Consider the following 13,316-nt stretch of genomic DNA (forward strand, 5'->3'; position numbering starts at 1 on the left):
AGGGTATCATGCTGAGTATTAAAAAAAAAATGAGGCTTTAGAGAAAGTTCTATTCATGTCTCTTGCCCATTGATCTATGGGATTTTTTCATGTGGATTAATTTGAGTTCTCTATAGATCCTAGTTATCAAGCTTTTGTCTGATTGAAAATATGCAAATATCCTTTCCCATTGTGTAGGTTGTCTCTTTGCTGTTTAATGCAGCTCAATTTACAATCGCCAAAATGTGGAAACAGCCTAAATGCCCACCAACCCAGGAATGGATTAACAAGCTGTGGTATATGTATACCATGGAATACTATTCAGTCATTAAAAAAAATGGAGACTTTACATCCTTCATATTAACCTGGATGGACGTGGAAGACATTATTCTTAGTAAAGCATCACAAGAATGGAGAAGCGTGAATCCCATGTACTCAATTTTGATATGAGGACAATTAATGACAATTATGGTTATGGGGGGGGAAGCAGAAAGAGGGAAGGAGGGAGGGGGGTGGGGCCTTGGTGTGTGTCACACTTTATGGGGGCAAGACATGATTGCAAGAGGGACTTTACCTAACAATTGCAATCAGTGTAACCTGGCTTATTGTACCCTCAATGAATCCCCAACAATAAAAAAAAAAAAAAAAAGAAAATACAGTATTCTGAGGATATGAAAAAAAAGAAAAACGAGGCTATCCTCAAAAGGGTCACTTTTATTTATATAACAGTCTTAAAATAAGAAAATTATAGTGACGGAGAACCAATTATTGGTGCCCAGGGGTGAGGTATGGTGGAAATGGTGGTGGTGAGTGAGGTCGGCAGGACCAAAAAGGGGTAGTCCCAGGGAGATCTTCGTGGTGATAGAACAGTTCTGTATCTCGATGGCACTGCTGGCTGAGATTTGCAGGAATCTACTTGTACAATAAAAGGACACAGAACTGTATAAAGACATTGTACCCATGTAATTTCCTGGTTTGGTATTGTACAATAGTTACAGAAGATGTAACCATTGGAAGATGTAACCCGGCGAAAGGTACCTGAGACCTTTTTTTATTATCTTTGCAACTTCCTGTGAATCTATAATTATTTCAAAATTTCAAAATATACAAAAACAAAGTGTATCATTCAGTATGAATATAAAAACTTTATATTAGTCTTCCAGTCTAATACAAAAACTTTACTACTTCACCTAACCGAAAGCTTATTCTCTCCCAGCAGGGCCAGATCAGGCCTGACGCAGGCAGAGAAGTTGCGTGTATTGTTAGGGCAGGCTAACTCATGCGGTAGTAATAAAAACAAAACAAAGCAAAACAAAATCCCTACAATGTTGTGCTTCGGCATAATAAAACTTTGTCATACATATCCACTGAAGGCTGGGCACTTCTTTTCCATACAGTGACTCGGGATCCAGGCCCCTTTCATCTGTGGTTCTGCCATCTTTGCCCTGTGGCTTCCGTGATCACCCTGGGAGGAGGGAAAAATAGTGGAGGATCCTACAGGGAGTTTCATGCCTTGGCCTTAAAGTGCCTCATATTACTCCCACCTATGTTCCGTTGCCCATAACAAGTTTACCTGCAAGTGAGTTTGGGGAAACACGATCCTCCTGCGTGCCTAGGAATAGCAAGCATAGTTGGAGGGAGGCTCTTGTGGTGAGTGGGTGGCGAGTGATGAGATTCTGCATTCCCTGAAGAGAGAAGGCTTTCTCCAATGCCAATTTCTTTTCTCCAATGCCATCCCCCACATCTGATGAGGCTGGTCCCCTAGAGGCACGGTGGGAGTGAAGGGTAAGGAGAATGCCTTCCATGGTTGCTGGTGGTGTAACCTGGAACTGGCTCCAGCTGCGGCTCAGATGGGTCTCTTCTCTTCGGGCATCTTCATGGGTTGTGCAGAGGCACTGCTCCCCTCAGTGAGACGTCTCACTGTTTCCTTCCTGGGCACAGTGAGTCACCTTGCAGATCACTGCGTGAGAAACCCCCTCACCTTCTGCCCCCAAAGGCACACTCAAGCCTCTTCCTGTTGGAGTCATCTCTGCCATCCCGGGCGAGCTTGGTAACTCCTCTAGGAAGACCCCTGGAGATGACTCAGATTGATTCACAGGAAAACACAGAATCTTTGCCCTGAAAAGTACAAAGCCTATCCTCACCACCTGGCTTTGTCATTGCAGGCAGATTTTTAGGAAAGATTCAGGAAACATAGGCTATTTGCTCCCAAGCACTTTATCACTTTGCTCATCACAGGAACCCCACAACCTCCTCACTTGGCTTGAGGAGGGAAACTTCTTTGTCTCCCTGCATGGGCTAGAAGGAAGGGAAAAAATCTATGCTCGCTAGTCTTATTCAAATCAATTTTCTGGTCTCCGGTCACATTTGGGCAAGAAAGTGCAACAGACTGCAGGACTCATACCCAGTTTTGCCATCTTTAGTGAACCCCACATGTATGGCTGGGCTCCCTCTTGTTAGAACACGTTGGTGCTAAACTCCTCAGCTTTAGAGCCTCAGCCAAAATGAGGCAAAAACTGGAAAAGTTGCATTTAACATTCTGGTAAGTAATATTATACCCATTTTATAGATGTAGAACCCAAAGTTTGAAATGGATAAAGAATTTGCATGAAGGCACTCAGCTATGCACGCAGCTATGCACTTAGGCATTTCAACAGCTGTGATGGGAGACATATAACATCTGGGACGGAGAAAGGGAATGTAACTGTGTCTGATTTGGGTACTTCACTGTGTTAACAGAGGGCAGAGGGACCTGGGTCCATGTGGTACTAGATGGGGATTAGAATGGCTGTGAGAAATGAGTTCTTTCTGAGTCTTTGGCTCTCGCCTTCTGATCTGCACTGTTCCCAGGATGTCTTCATACCACTAACTCAGGAGTCCCAGATCTCGTGACCAAAAGCCAGCCTCATCACCATGCTAAAGGCCCCTCCTGTCTTCCTTATATAGTGGGATGACAAAAATCAGCATTTAAATAGCTGTAACTAGAAGCTTTGTAGGAGAGGAACTTTGTTCAGGAAAACAATTAGAAATTTTAGAGGTATGAATTAGAGGTCAGTTATAAAACAAAATAAAATTGCTGAAGGATCATGTATAAGAAGCAGAACAAGAATCTGGGGATGGAGGAAAACAGAAATGAGGGGAGGAGGGCAGGGAACAGGGGAGGAGGTGCGGAAAGGCAGAGCCCTGGACCTACTGAGTGGGGCGCTGGGGACAGACATTAAGAACAGAAACGTCCAACAGCCATCAGACACTACGTGAGGAGTAAACCATTGCTGTGTCCTCAAACCTTCAGTTAAGGCTTCCAAATATTGTTGGGAGGGGAGAAATCAAAGACAGAGCAGCCTTTCCACGGTGGTGCGGAGAGCAGAGCAGAGAAGCTGGGTGAAGACAGGGGAGCAAGCCAAGGGCCCATTGAACATGAACTCAGAGCCAGGAGTGGGCCTGCGCAGTGTGCCCTCCAGAACTTGCCCTGGTCTCGAGGAGGGCATTAAACTTCCTGCTGGACATCGCACAGTCAGCTTGAGCTAATTTAATCTAAATCTCATGTGACAGGGCGACTGCAGCTGACATCTGGGTTGTGCTCAAATAAAAATCCTTTCAAGAATATACTTTGTAACTCCTTCCTCATTAAGCTTTTCACCCAACTTGCTACAAAGAATAGTTTTGAAACTGCTGTTGCTTAATTTTCCATGCCTAGCCTTTGTGAGGAGGTAGTGGAAAGGGACAAAATAAAAACAAGAGAGAATCAGATTGAGGAAGAGAGAGAAGCAAGTGGTGTAAATAATAGGATAAATTGATCATCAGCTCACAGTAATTAAGTCTGACCGGTGAGTTAGAAGAAAGCTTGTTGTGTGCATGTATGTTTGAGTGTGTGACCGCACTGGACAGCAGTGCTTACTAAATGGTTAATGGGCACACAGATGTCATGAGAAGTTTTTGGTGGGGTGGATGGTGCTTAATGAGATTCTACATTGCTGACAGCTTGCAGGTGATGCTGCTGCTGCTGGTCTGAGGACCATATTTTGATTTTTTAAGAGAGAGTCTTGTTCTGTTGCCTGGGCTGGAGAACAATGGCATGATCATAGCTCCCTGCAGCCTGATGGTCGTGTTTTGAGGACAAGGTGTTAGCTCATGGGGCTGTCACTTTCTAACCTATCAATGACGCCAAAGGATGAAGGGAGAGATGAAAAGCCTAAGAGGGCAGATGAGGGGATGAGAAGAGATTAAAAAAACAACAATAATGACGGAGAACCAGGAAATCTCAGTAAGAGGGAGAGGAAGTCACTAGCAATTGTTCCAGACCTCCCTGATGTTTAATGTAGTGATACAGGTGGCTTTGCCCTCTACAAAATATCAAATTCTTGGTGCCTTCATAGGGCCTAAGTTTCAAGGGTGAAAAAGTAAATGGCTGATTCTTTGGTCATTCAAAACATTTATTTATATGCATTATATAGGCTGAGTGTTCTTAATCTGAAGATCTGAAATTCGAAATGTTCCCCAGTCTGGAAGTTTTTGAGTATTAATATGATGCCAACAAGCAAAAAATTCCACACGTAAGTATTTAACCCAAACTTTATTTCATGTGCAAAATTATTAAAAACATTTCATAAAATTACCTTCAGGACATGTTTATAAGGTGTAAGAGGTCGGGCAATTAAGTTTGTGAACTCATCCTAGAAAAAGTGCTACACACCCCATGGCTGACTGTCACTACAGTCACTCCCCTTTGGAAGCTATACACCAATGCCATTGTCTGGTGCACCCTTCAAAATACTTTTTCTAGGACGAGTCCACGAACTTAATTGTGCAACCTTGTACAATGACAGCCCTGATAGCCATTCTAGGAAAAGAGCTCCCGAATTGCTTTGAAGGGTAGAGTAGGCACTGGTGTCAGTGCAGAGCTTCCCAAGGGGAGGACTTGGAAGGTGACCATCGTGATATTCAGCAATGAGGTATGTAGCACTTTTTCTAGGATAAGTTTGCAGACTTAATTGTCTAGACTCATACATGAAGCATCAGTGAATTTTGTGGTTAGGACCCAACCAAGTCTGTTATGTATCTCATTATATATATGCAAATATTCTAAAATCTAAAAAAAAAATCCTTAACCCAGAGAGTTCTGGTCCCAAGCGTTTTAGATAAGGGGTACTCCGCTTGTATAACATTAATGCTAGTGGGTTCCAAACCTCCTAGACAGCCTCCTGGCTCTCATAGGTGTGTATGTGCATCCTGGAAAAATGCATCTGTGTATGAATGTGCACATGTATTGTAGATGTCATTTGGCTAATGAGAAACACATTCTCCTATTCACATCATTCCACTAATTTTCCCTCACTGTTACTATAACTTGATAATGTATTTTGACCCTGGATAGTTCTGTAGTCTGTCAGACGACTTTAATAATGTAATACAGCTGAATTTGCCTAGGTCAGGTAATGCGTGTCTTCATCAATGTCTGCCCACAGTAACTTACTATGCATTTGCAAGTTAATTAGTCACTTGAAATTTGCTTTGGGAGAAAGAGTCTGGTGACAGGGAGCCAAGTTTTGTACTTGTGAGGTTTTGGACGCTGTCTCTGGGACTCAGTGGCAGAACACACCAGGGTCATCATACTCCCGTTGCCTCCGGGCTGTATGGGCCGTGAATCTGAGTGCTGTGCAGGACAGTTGTGTTATTGCTAGAGATTCTGGTCCTCTATCTTTAATTATGCCCCCCTCCCCAAAATACATCCTACTTTCCCCTTTATGAATGATTTTTTTCCATTTACCAATTCCCAATGTTTCTATCATCTCATCGCCTTTCCATTTTAGAATATTTATCTATCTGTAACTGAAACAACTAAAAAAAATTCCAGATATTGATTTGTTTCTTTTCTATTCCTCATCTGATGCAATGATTCCTGGAAGAATCAGCCAGTTTGCTTGTTACCTCAGGTGTCTGAAATGCAGAGCTCAGAAGTTGGGGTAGAGTGAAGGATTTAAACTCCTGGGTTGCTTGCTATTGGAGGTTTGGGATGCAAATTGGTCCCCAGGGCTCTCTGCTTCCTCAGGTCCTAGCCAGCTGATAATTATACTGAAGAAGGCAAATGAGGATCAGACTATGTTTTCTGGCTTTATTGATGGTAAAGCTGGCTTGGAGAACACGGCAGGAAGTGATGCTCTGTCAAAAACAGGAAGGCTCCAGAGAGAGCGAGGGACTTTGGAGATAGTATTTAGCAACATCTCTCCAGTCCCCTTCCTGAGCCTGGCATAGGGGGTGGGTATAGAATCTCTGGTGGAGATGTAAAGTGATCCGAGAAGCCCTTACCCTTCCTTTCCTCTTCTTAAACCACTTTTGGAAGGTGGTAGGCTGGGTATATCTTTCAGAACCTTCTCAGTTCTGAGGAGGGATCAAGAGTGCAGTGAGGGGGGCCCCGTTCTGGGCCCTGTGCACTAGAGGTCCCCAAGGCGTTCCTCAGGCAGTGCTCTTCTCCTTGGGGACAAAGGCAAGAGTCCATCCTGAGGCCATACAGGGAATTTCCTGCCCCCATCATGCTGAGCCCACTCCGAGGTCGTGTGGGTTTCCACTGTGGTAGATTGGCAGCTGTCTTCACTCCTGCTGTGCCCCTTACCCTGAGGTTGGATCCTGCCACTGCCATTGTGTGGGCCTCTAGGACTGAGGGACGCCAAACTGAGGGATTGCCACATGCAATCGTAGGGGGAAGATGGGAATCGGGTAAGATGGAGCTTCAACAGTCAGTGATGCAATGTGGGGTGGAGACAGAGGACGGGGAAAGAGGGCAAACCGCAGGCTGATGGCCAGTTCTCCCAGAACCCCCAGCTTCCCATACAGAACTGGGAGGACTACACGATAAACTAGAAAGTTTCAGAGTTGTTGGGAAGGCGTATTTATCAATGTCGCGGAACAGAACATATTTTACATAGTTTACCTAATCCATAGATTTTAAATATTTAGACACAAGGTATATAGCCTCTATCTGTATTCTTGCCACAGGCCCCACCAATGTTAGTAATAGGAATAAGAGGCTCCTAGGTCTGACTCCTGCCTAGACTCTAAGGGAGAGACTAGAGTCTGTATTGCTCTGTAATCGTAGAGAGCCCCACACTTTGGGACCTAAAATAACAAGTTGTTTTATTATGCTGACAGCTGTGGATTAGAGATTCAGAGTGGGCCTATCGCAGGGACAATACCTTGATGTCTGGAACTTGTAGGCTGGTGGTGACTCAGTGGCTGGATCTGGAGTTACCTGAAGATACCCTCACTCACCTGTCTAGTGCTTGATGTTGGGAGTCGGTGGGGAACTCCACTGGCGGGGGTGGGGGGCGTTGACTGCAGCCTTTACACAGAGTCTCTCCTTGTGGCCCAGGCTACCTCTCAGCTCCATGGCTGGGTTCAAGTATAAGAAGGCATCTGAGAGGCATCAGGTAGACACGGTTTCAGCCTTGGAAGTCACTTCTGCCGTAGTGGTGAAGTCACCATGTTCAAGTGGAAGAAATGTAGCTCCCTCCCCTTGATGGAAAAATGATCAAAAACACATTCTCTGAAGGGGCGATAGGGTGGAAGATATTGTTGAGGGTATTTTTTGAAAATGCAACTTGTCACAGTGTCCTGTGTTCAAGAGAACACAGTAGACAAGGATTTGGGAAGAAATCTCTGGTCTAGGGTTTCCATGAGGATATTTTTAGTTAATTCAGGCCAAAGGCTTAGAACAATGCTTTGACATATGGTAAAACTCAATAAACAACAGTTGCCGAAAATACCCACCACCACCAGCACCAGCGTTGTCACTGTCACCATCTCATCATGATCTCTGAGGAACCTGTGGAGATTGATCATATGTGGGAGGAAGGAAACTAAGCAGTTGATGTTTTGGTCACCAAACAATTCTGTGGTAGTTTTTCATTTGAACTTGGGCTTCTGACACCTATCAGAGAACTCTATAGTGGCAATCTGGGGACATTATAAAGAATGGGCCATGTATGATGACTCTGAGTCTCAGTCAAGACCTTTGTTTGTCTGACATTAATGACTCCAGACAGATTGAATTGGTGGATTTTTCTGGTATCCTTTTGGGGGGGGAGGGGAAGCAACAAGCAGTTTTTAAACTAGTAACCAAAAAAAGTTGTATAGTAAGGTATCCACTAATTTAGATAATTTAAATTTAAAAACAATTAAACTTTTGGGTGTTTTTGAGACAATGTCTCCTAAATCAACTAGAGAAAAAAGTGTATAGGGGTTGATGTTCAACCATTATAGGAACCAAACTTTATCCACGCAAATGGAGAGGAATAATCACAAGATTTTGTTACGTGTTCACTAAATCCTATCTCAAGACTCTCTTATTTGATGATGTTTAGTATTTGAAAACTAATTTCTTGAAAGGACTCTTTTGTAGTTTCAATTAGCCTATTGCAAATTTATTTTTCTATACAAATCTGAATTTTTAAGCTTTTGACTAGCCTGTGTGTTTTGTTTTGGTTCATTTTGGGTTAATGTTTAAGGAGCTGATCTTTCTTAGAGGGGACACAGGCAGCAAAACCAAACCTACCAATATTCACTGATCGTCGGCCATGCTGGGCTAATGACAAGGCCTTTGAGGGACAAGAGCAAGTTGGACATCACTTTGTGCCTCTTTCCCGGTGAACTTCAGTGTCCGTTCTGAGGATCTGGAAGCAAGACAGGAGGTCAAGAATGTAGGCCAGCATTACTTTATGTAACTGTCCCCCTTTTTGTTTTCAGTTGGGAGACCAGGTCAAAGGTAACTGTTCATAGAGGTCAGCCATCCAGATCAAGCCTGGGACCTTTCCAAGGAGACAGAGTCCAGTTGACGTTGGCCATTCACTGACTGGTGTCAGCAGATAAAGGAGACGGTGACAAAATCTTCTATCTAGGGTTTCTCAGCAAAAATGTCAACTCAACTATTTAGATTAACAAGTGGATTTTCCTTTCTGCGGAAATCTTCTGGAGACAGACAGCCTGGGTTTGCCATTTACTAACCATGTGATCACTGACAAGTGTGCCTCAGTTTCCTCCAGTATAAAAGGAGAATAAGAGTATTACTCACCACACAGGATTCTTGTGGGGTGAAATAAATCATATATGCCAAGAGCTTAAAACAGTGTCTTGCACAGAGCTGGCCCTTGGGAAATGATATTGTCTCTTTATATCCAATACCAAAGAGCAGCCATTTGTTAAGAATTTCCTATGTGACTGTTGCCATGTTAAAATTGTTTTGAACATCACTTGACTTTTACCCTTACAACAATTCTTTGTGGTTGCTATTTTATTCCCATTTCATAGATGAGAAAAGTGAGGCAGAGAGAAATTTTACCATTTGCTCAGGGCCACATGTTAACAGGAATAAGATAACTGGAATTCTATCTCAGTTTTTTCTGGCACAAAAGCTTGTGATTTTTACCACTACACGGTCCTGTGATAAAATCAAACTGAAACAAAGCAAAAAGCAATCTTCTTTTTAGTCCTGTTTGATGTTCTCTGAGACGGCTGTTTGGTTATTCTTAAATTGTAAACTCTAACAGGGCAGAGTTGTGGCTGTGAATTTTTTTCTACGGTAATTTCTATAAAGGACTCATCTATAACTCCACACTATTTGCAAATATATTTGTTTTCCATAAAAATCTGAAAATCTGAGCTTTTGTCTAGCCTATGTGTTTTGTTTTGTTTCATTCTGGGTTGGTTGTTTGAAGAGCTGGTCTTCCCTTGAGGGAACATGGGTAGCAAAACCAAACCAATCAATACCCATTGATCTATCACGCTGCTGTGTGCAGAAGACACTTAATAAAGACTTTCTGTTCTGGCTGTGGCTGTTGTTGACAGTGCTCTAAGGGGGCATGAGCAGCCTCTGGTGCTGTGGGCAGGGATACTGCATGTCACGAGAAGCTCAATGGAGTTATGGGTAGTAGCCAGGGTTGGGGAGGGTAGATTCAGAGAGTCCCCACGTGAATCCTTGACACCCCTAAATTTCCATCCAGTTTTTTTAGGAAAAGTCAGACCCTGTTATTTATTCTTACCAGGTCTGCCAAAACAAAGGGAAGTTTTACCTTTCTGATTCCACCTTCCCCCTCCTGTCCTTCTCTTTTCTCTCAGAGCACAACAAGGGAAGATTGATAGTGGAAAAACCCGTGGTGTGGTCTCACACACACTAGCCCAGGCTGGGGTGGGAGGAGATCCTCCTTCCTCATCTGTGTGTTTAAAGATAAAAAGGCCCTTTCAGTCCACATGGGGTTCAGCAATTTAACTATAAACTATATTAACAGAGACCAGAAAGTACCTGCTTTGCTGGGCGGAGTGGGTAGGGTACTGACCACTCTGGGCCAAGCTTCCCCAAACTCCTTCACCTCAAAAGTTTGCCTTTTATTTATAAGTGTTTATTATAGTGTTTCATACCCTATAGATTTTTACATTTTTTTCTTTTTCATTTTAAAAGCCTGTTTTATTTGTAATACACAGAGATCCTGGAATTTCAGATCTGCCAATAACACTCCCTGTTCCAAAGAAAAAAGTCATTTTTTTTCCTTACTGGAATTTTTTTCATTCCTTCCCACCCACCCCACCCCCATTTCTCATTTCCTCAGGAAACCATTTAGCTGGAGACAGAGGGAAAGTTTTCCAGCACACTTCCCCCAGCCCCTACAGACTCATGCATACCCAGATAGCATCTAGCACCAAGAACATATGTTGCAATGTACTTGACCTTGCCCATAAAGATTTCTGTCTTTAGTGCCCTGGAACATTTGGAAGACCTTGTGCTGCAGGCAGCCTTCACCTGTACTAACACGGATCATCCTCCAGGAACCCTTGAAGGTAGCCCGGTTCCTGGCCTCTGGATGGTGGCTCTTTGGGCTTTGTGTCAGCGACACAAAGACAGAGCGATTATGCAGCTTCCTGGTGTCCCTGGACAGCAGGATCCTGTGGGCTTTCTAGAATAAAGTAGGGCCTCCCTGTTGGTTTTAAGAGGAGGTATGGGAGCATGTTGTCTTTCTTTTGTTAAATATTTGAGAACTTTACCATGAACTATATGATATGTTAGGTGCTAGTAATATAATGGACAAGACAGGTAAGACAACTCTGTTCTCAAGTTTATTTTCTAGTTTTCAGAAGAGGGGTGTGTTGAGTAAAGAAAACAAAAACCAAAAAAACTAACAAATGAATAAAATACCTTCATTTAAAGTGCTATGAAGAAATGAAATAGTATTTTTGAATAGTGATCCATTTTCTTTCTGCCTGCAAAGTTCAGAGCACTTTCTTCCTCGTTATCTAATACTGGGAGCCACCTGACATAGCTTTAGGCTCTGAGAGCCTTCCTGGGTGATGCCTTTGTCCCATCCAGAGTAAGGATTCTGCAGTTTTCCCTGAAGATGGAGTCTTTTATGCTTCCTCCCCCACCCCTGCTCCTGATTTGCCTCGGTGTGCCTAGAGGTACACAAGCGGAAGTACACGGGCTGCCTCAGAAACCACTTTCCATTTTATGGTCCCAAATAAGTGGAGGACTTTAAAAAAATATTTGAGTAACAAAGAGCAAATGATTAGAAGAAAATTATTTCCAGCCACAAGAAAAATATCACCCTTAAGCAAAAGGGACTCCCCAGTGTTCCTCACCTCTCATGACTCATCATTTGAGTCTCTTGGGCTCAAATCTAATCTGTGTCCAAATCCAAGGACTGTTGGGTGTCTCCACAGAAGGCTGGCTTTTTATTCTTCTCAGAGCCATGGGAAATTGTTTCTGTCGTTTCTTTAGTTTGCATTTTTGCTTTCCCTTTGGGTAAAACATTTTTCTAAGCTCAATCAAAGGCCTCCAGGCATCAGAGGGTGGGGGAGTTTATTAGAGTCAGAGGCAAAAGTCATTCTGAAACTGCACTTACACTCTGCTTAGCAACCACCAGATGTCAGCAACTCATCTGATTTCGGTTCCCCAGCAAAGTGAAAGACAGGATGGGAAGGCCTGCCTTGGCTGGTATCTGCTTTTTTAAGTTTCAGGGGTGGGTTAAGGAAGTTGTCTGCTCTTAGGAAAATTGCTAATGGCTCAAGCAAGATGTTAGGCTGAGAGCAAGCAAGACACTTACGTTCATGTGACGGAATTCTTGACCTAATGCCTTCATTTGATTTTCTTAGTCAGTATCATTTACAGATACTGAAGTTCGACAGGGGATTAAAGAAGCTTTGTTGGGGAGATTTTCAAGGCTAGAGGCAACTAAAGGTATAAATTTCCATTCAAGGTGAGTTCTGTTTTCTTATTTAAGGAATCTTGCTAGACACTTGACATAAACTCTTGTCACAAGGAAAAGAGAAGTCTTAACAGCATAAACATTATTTCAGAGTAGGCCTAAATGAGATACAGTACAGAACGGGGAGGAGGTAATTAGGACCAGCTCCTAGGACGACTCTTTCTTTTGCAAACCCAATTTAAGGCCTCAAAATAATAAAATGTGAGACAAAATGCCTTTGGTGAATAAATGTCAATAAAGCTAAAAATGCCTTCTTATGGAGGAAACCTCCTCATTAGTTCAGGGACTTTAGAGACCCCTCACGATATATTCTTCAGGAAGCTAAGCCCAGGGCACAAACACACTAACAGCAGCACATTTATTAAAAGTTCTGAGATTCCTGAGAGACCCCATGGCAGGGAGGCCCCGTGCATTATTGCCTTAGTCAACTTCCAGTGCATCTTCTGCCACTTCTCACCTTTATTCTTCTAGTTTCTGTTATTGAATCTGTCCTTCCAAGGTCAAATCTGCATCACTCCATTGCTGGCCAGGTCTCTGTGTGGCTACCAGTGTGGAGGAAGAGCCAAAAGTCCAGCAAGTCTTCCAGTGCAGGGAGGCTGGTCTGACCCGGTGTCTTCATGCAGGCTCAGGGCAGAGGCCTTGTAGGGCTTGAAACTGCCCTGGATGAAATAGGGCACAACCTACCTCTCCAACCTACTGCCCACTGCTGTCATGAACTCTTGACATCAGCCTCATCCATTCTCACAGTCCCCTGGACATGCTGAGGACTTTCCTTCCTTTGAGTCTTTCCTCCAGCCAGCTTTCCCCATGATCCCCAGCAAATGCCTTTGATCTCATTGAAATTCAACTGATGGTCCCAAATCTACCTCCTCCCCAAAGCCTTTACTCATCACTCCAGCCTGCTATTATTTCACACCTCTTAATTTCTAAAGCAGTTACTGCACCATATTTTTAATTCTTTTAATTAACAATCCTGTATTAGATTATATAAATGATTTAGATATAATCAATATATTTATATAATTAATTATTAATACTTAATATAGTATATAACATAGGTTATATTACACTGTCATCTATATTACATAGACT

General features: G+C 43.0%; 1 long non-coding RNA gene across 1 annotated transcript in view; it reads left to right on the plus strand.

Annotated features, from left to right (window-relative positions):
- LOC128597020 (uncharacterized) overlaps nt 1-9,771 on the plus strand; it is a 33,931-nt gene extending 24,160 nt beyond the window's left edge. Inside the window, exon 4 of the long non-coding RNA XR_008383190.1 lies at nt 8,719-9,771. This is a non-coding gene — a long non-coding RNA (uncharacterized LOC128597020). The remainder of the gene's footprint in view (nt 1-8,718) is intronic.
- The last annotated feature ends 3,545 nt before the right edge of the window (nt 9,772-13,316 follow it).

This window comes from Nycticebus coucang, chromosome 10, assembly GCF_027406575.1.
Source record: "Nycticebus coucang isolate mNycCou1 chromosome 10, mNycCou1.pri, whole genome shotgun sequence".
NCBI lineage: Eukaryota > Metazoa > Chordata > Mammalia > Primates > Lorisidae > Nycticebus > Nycticebus coucang.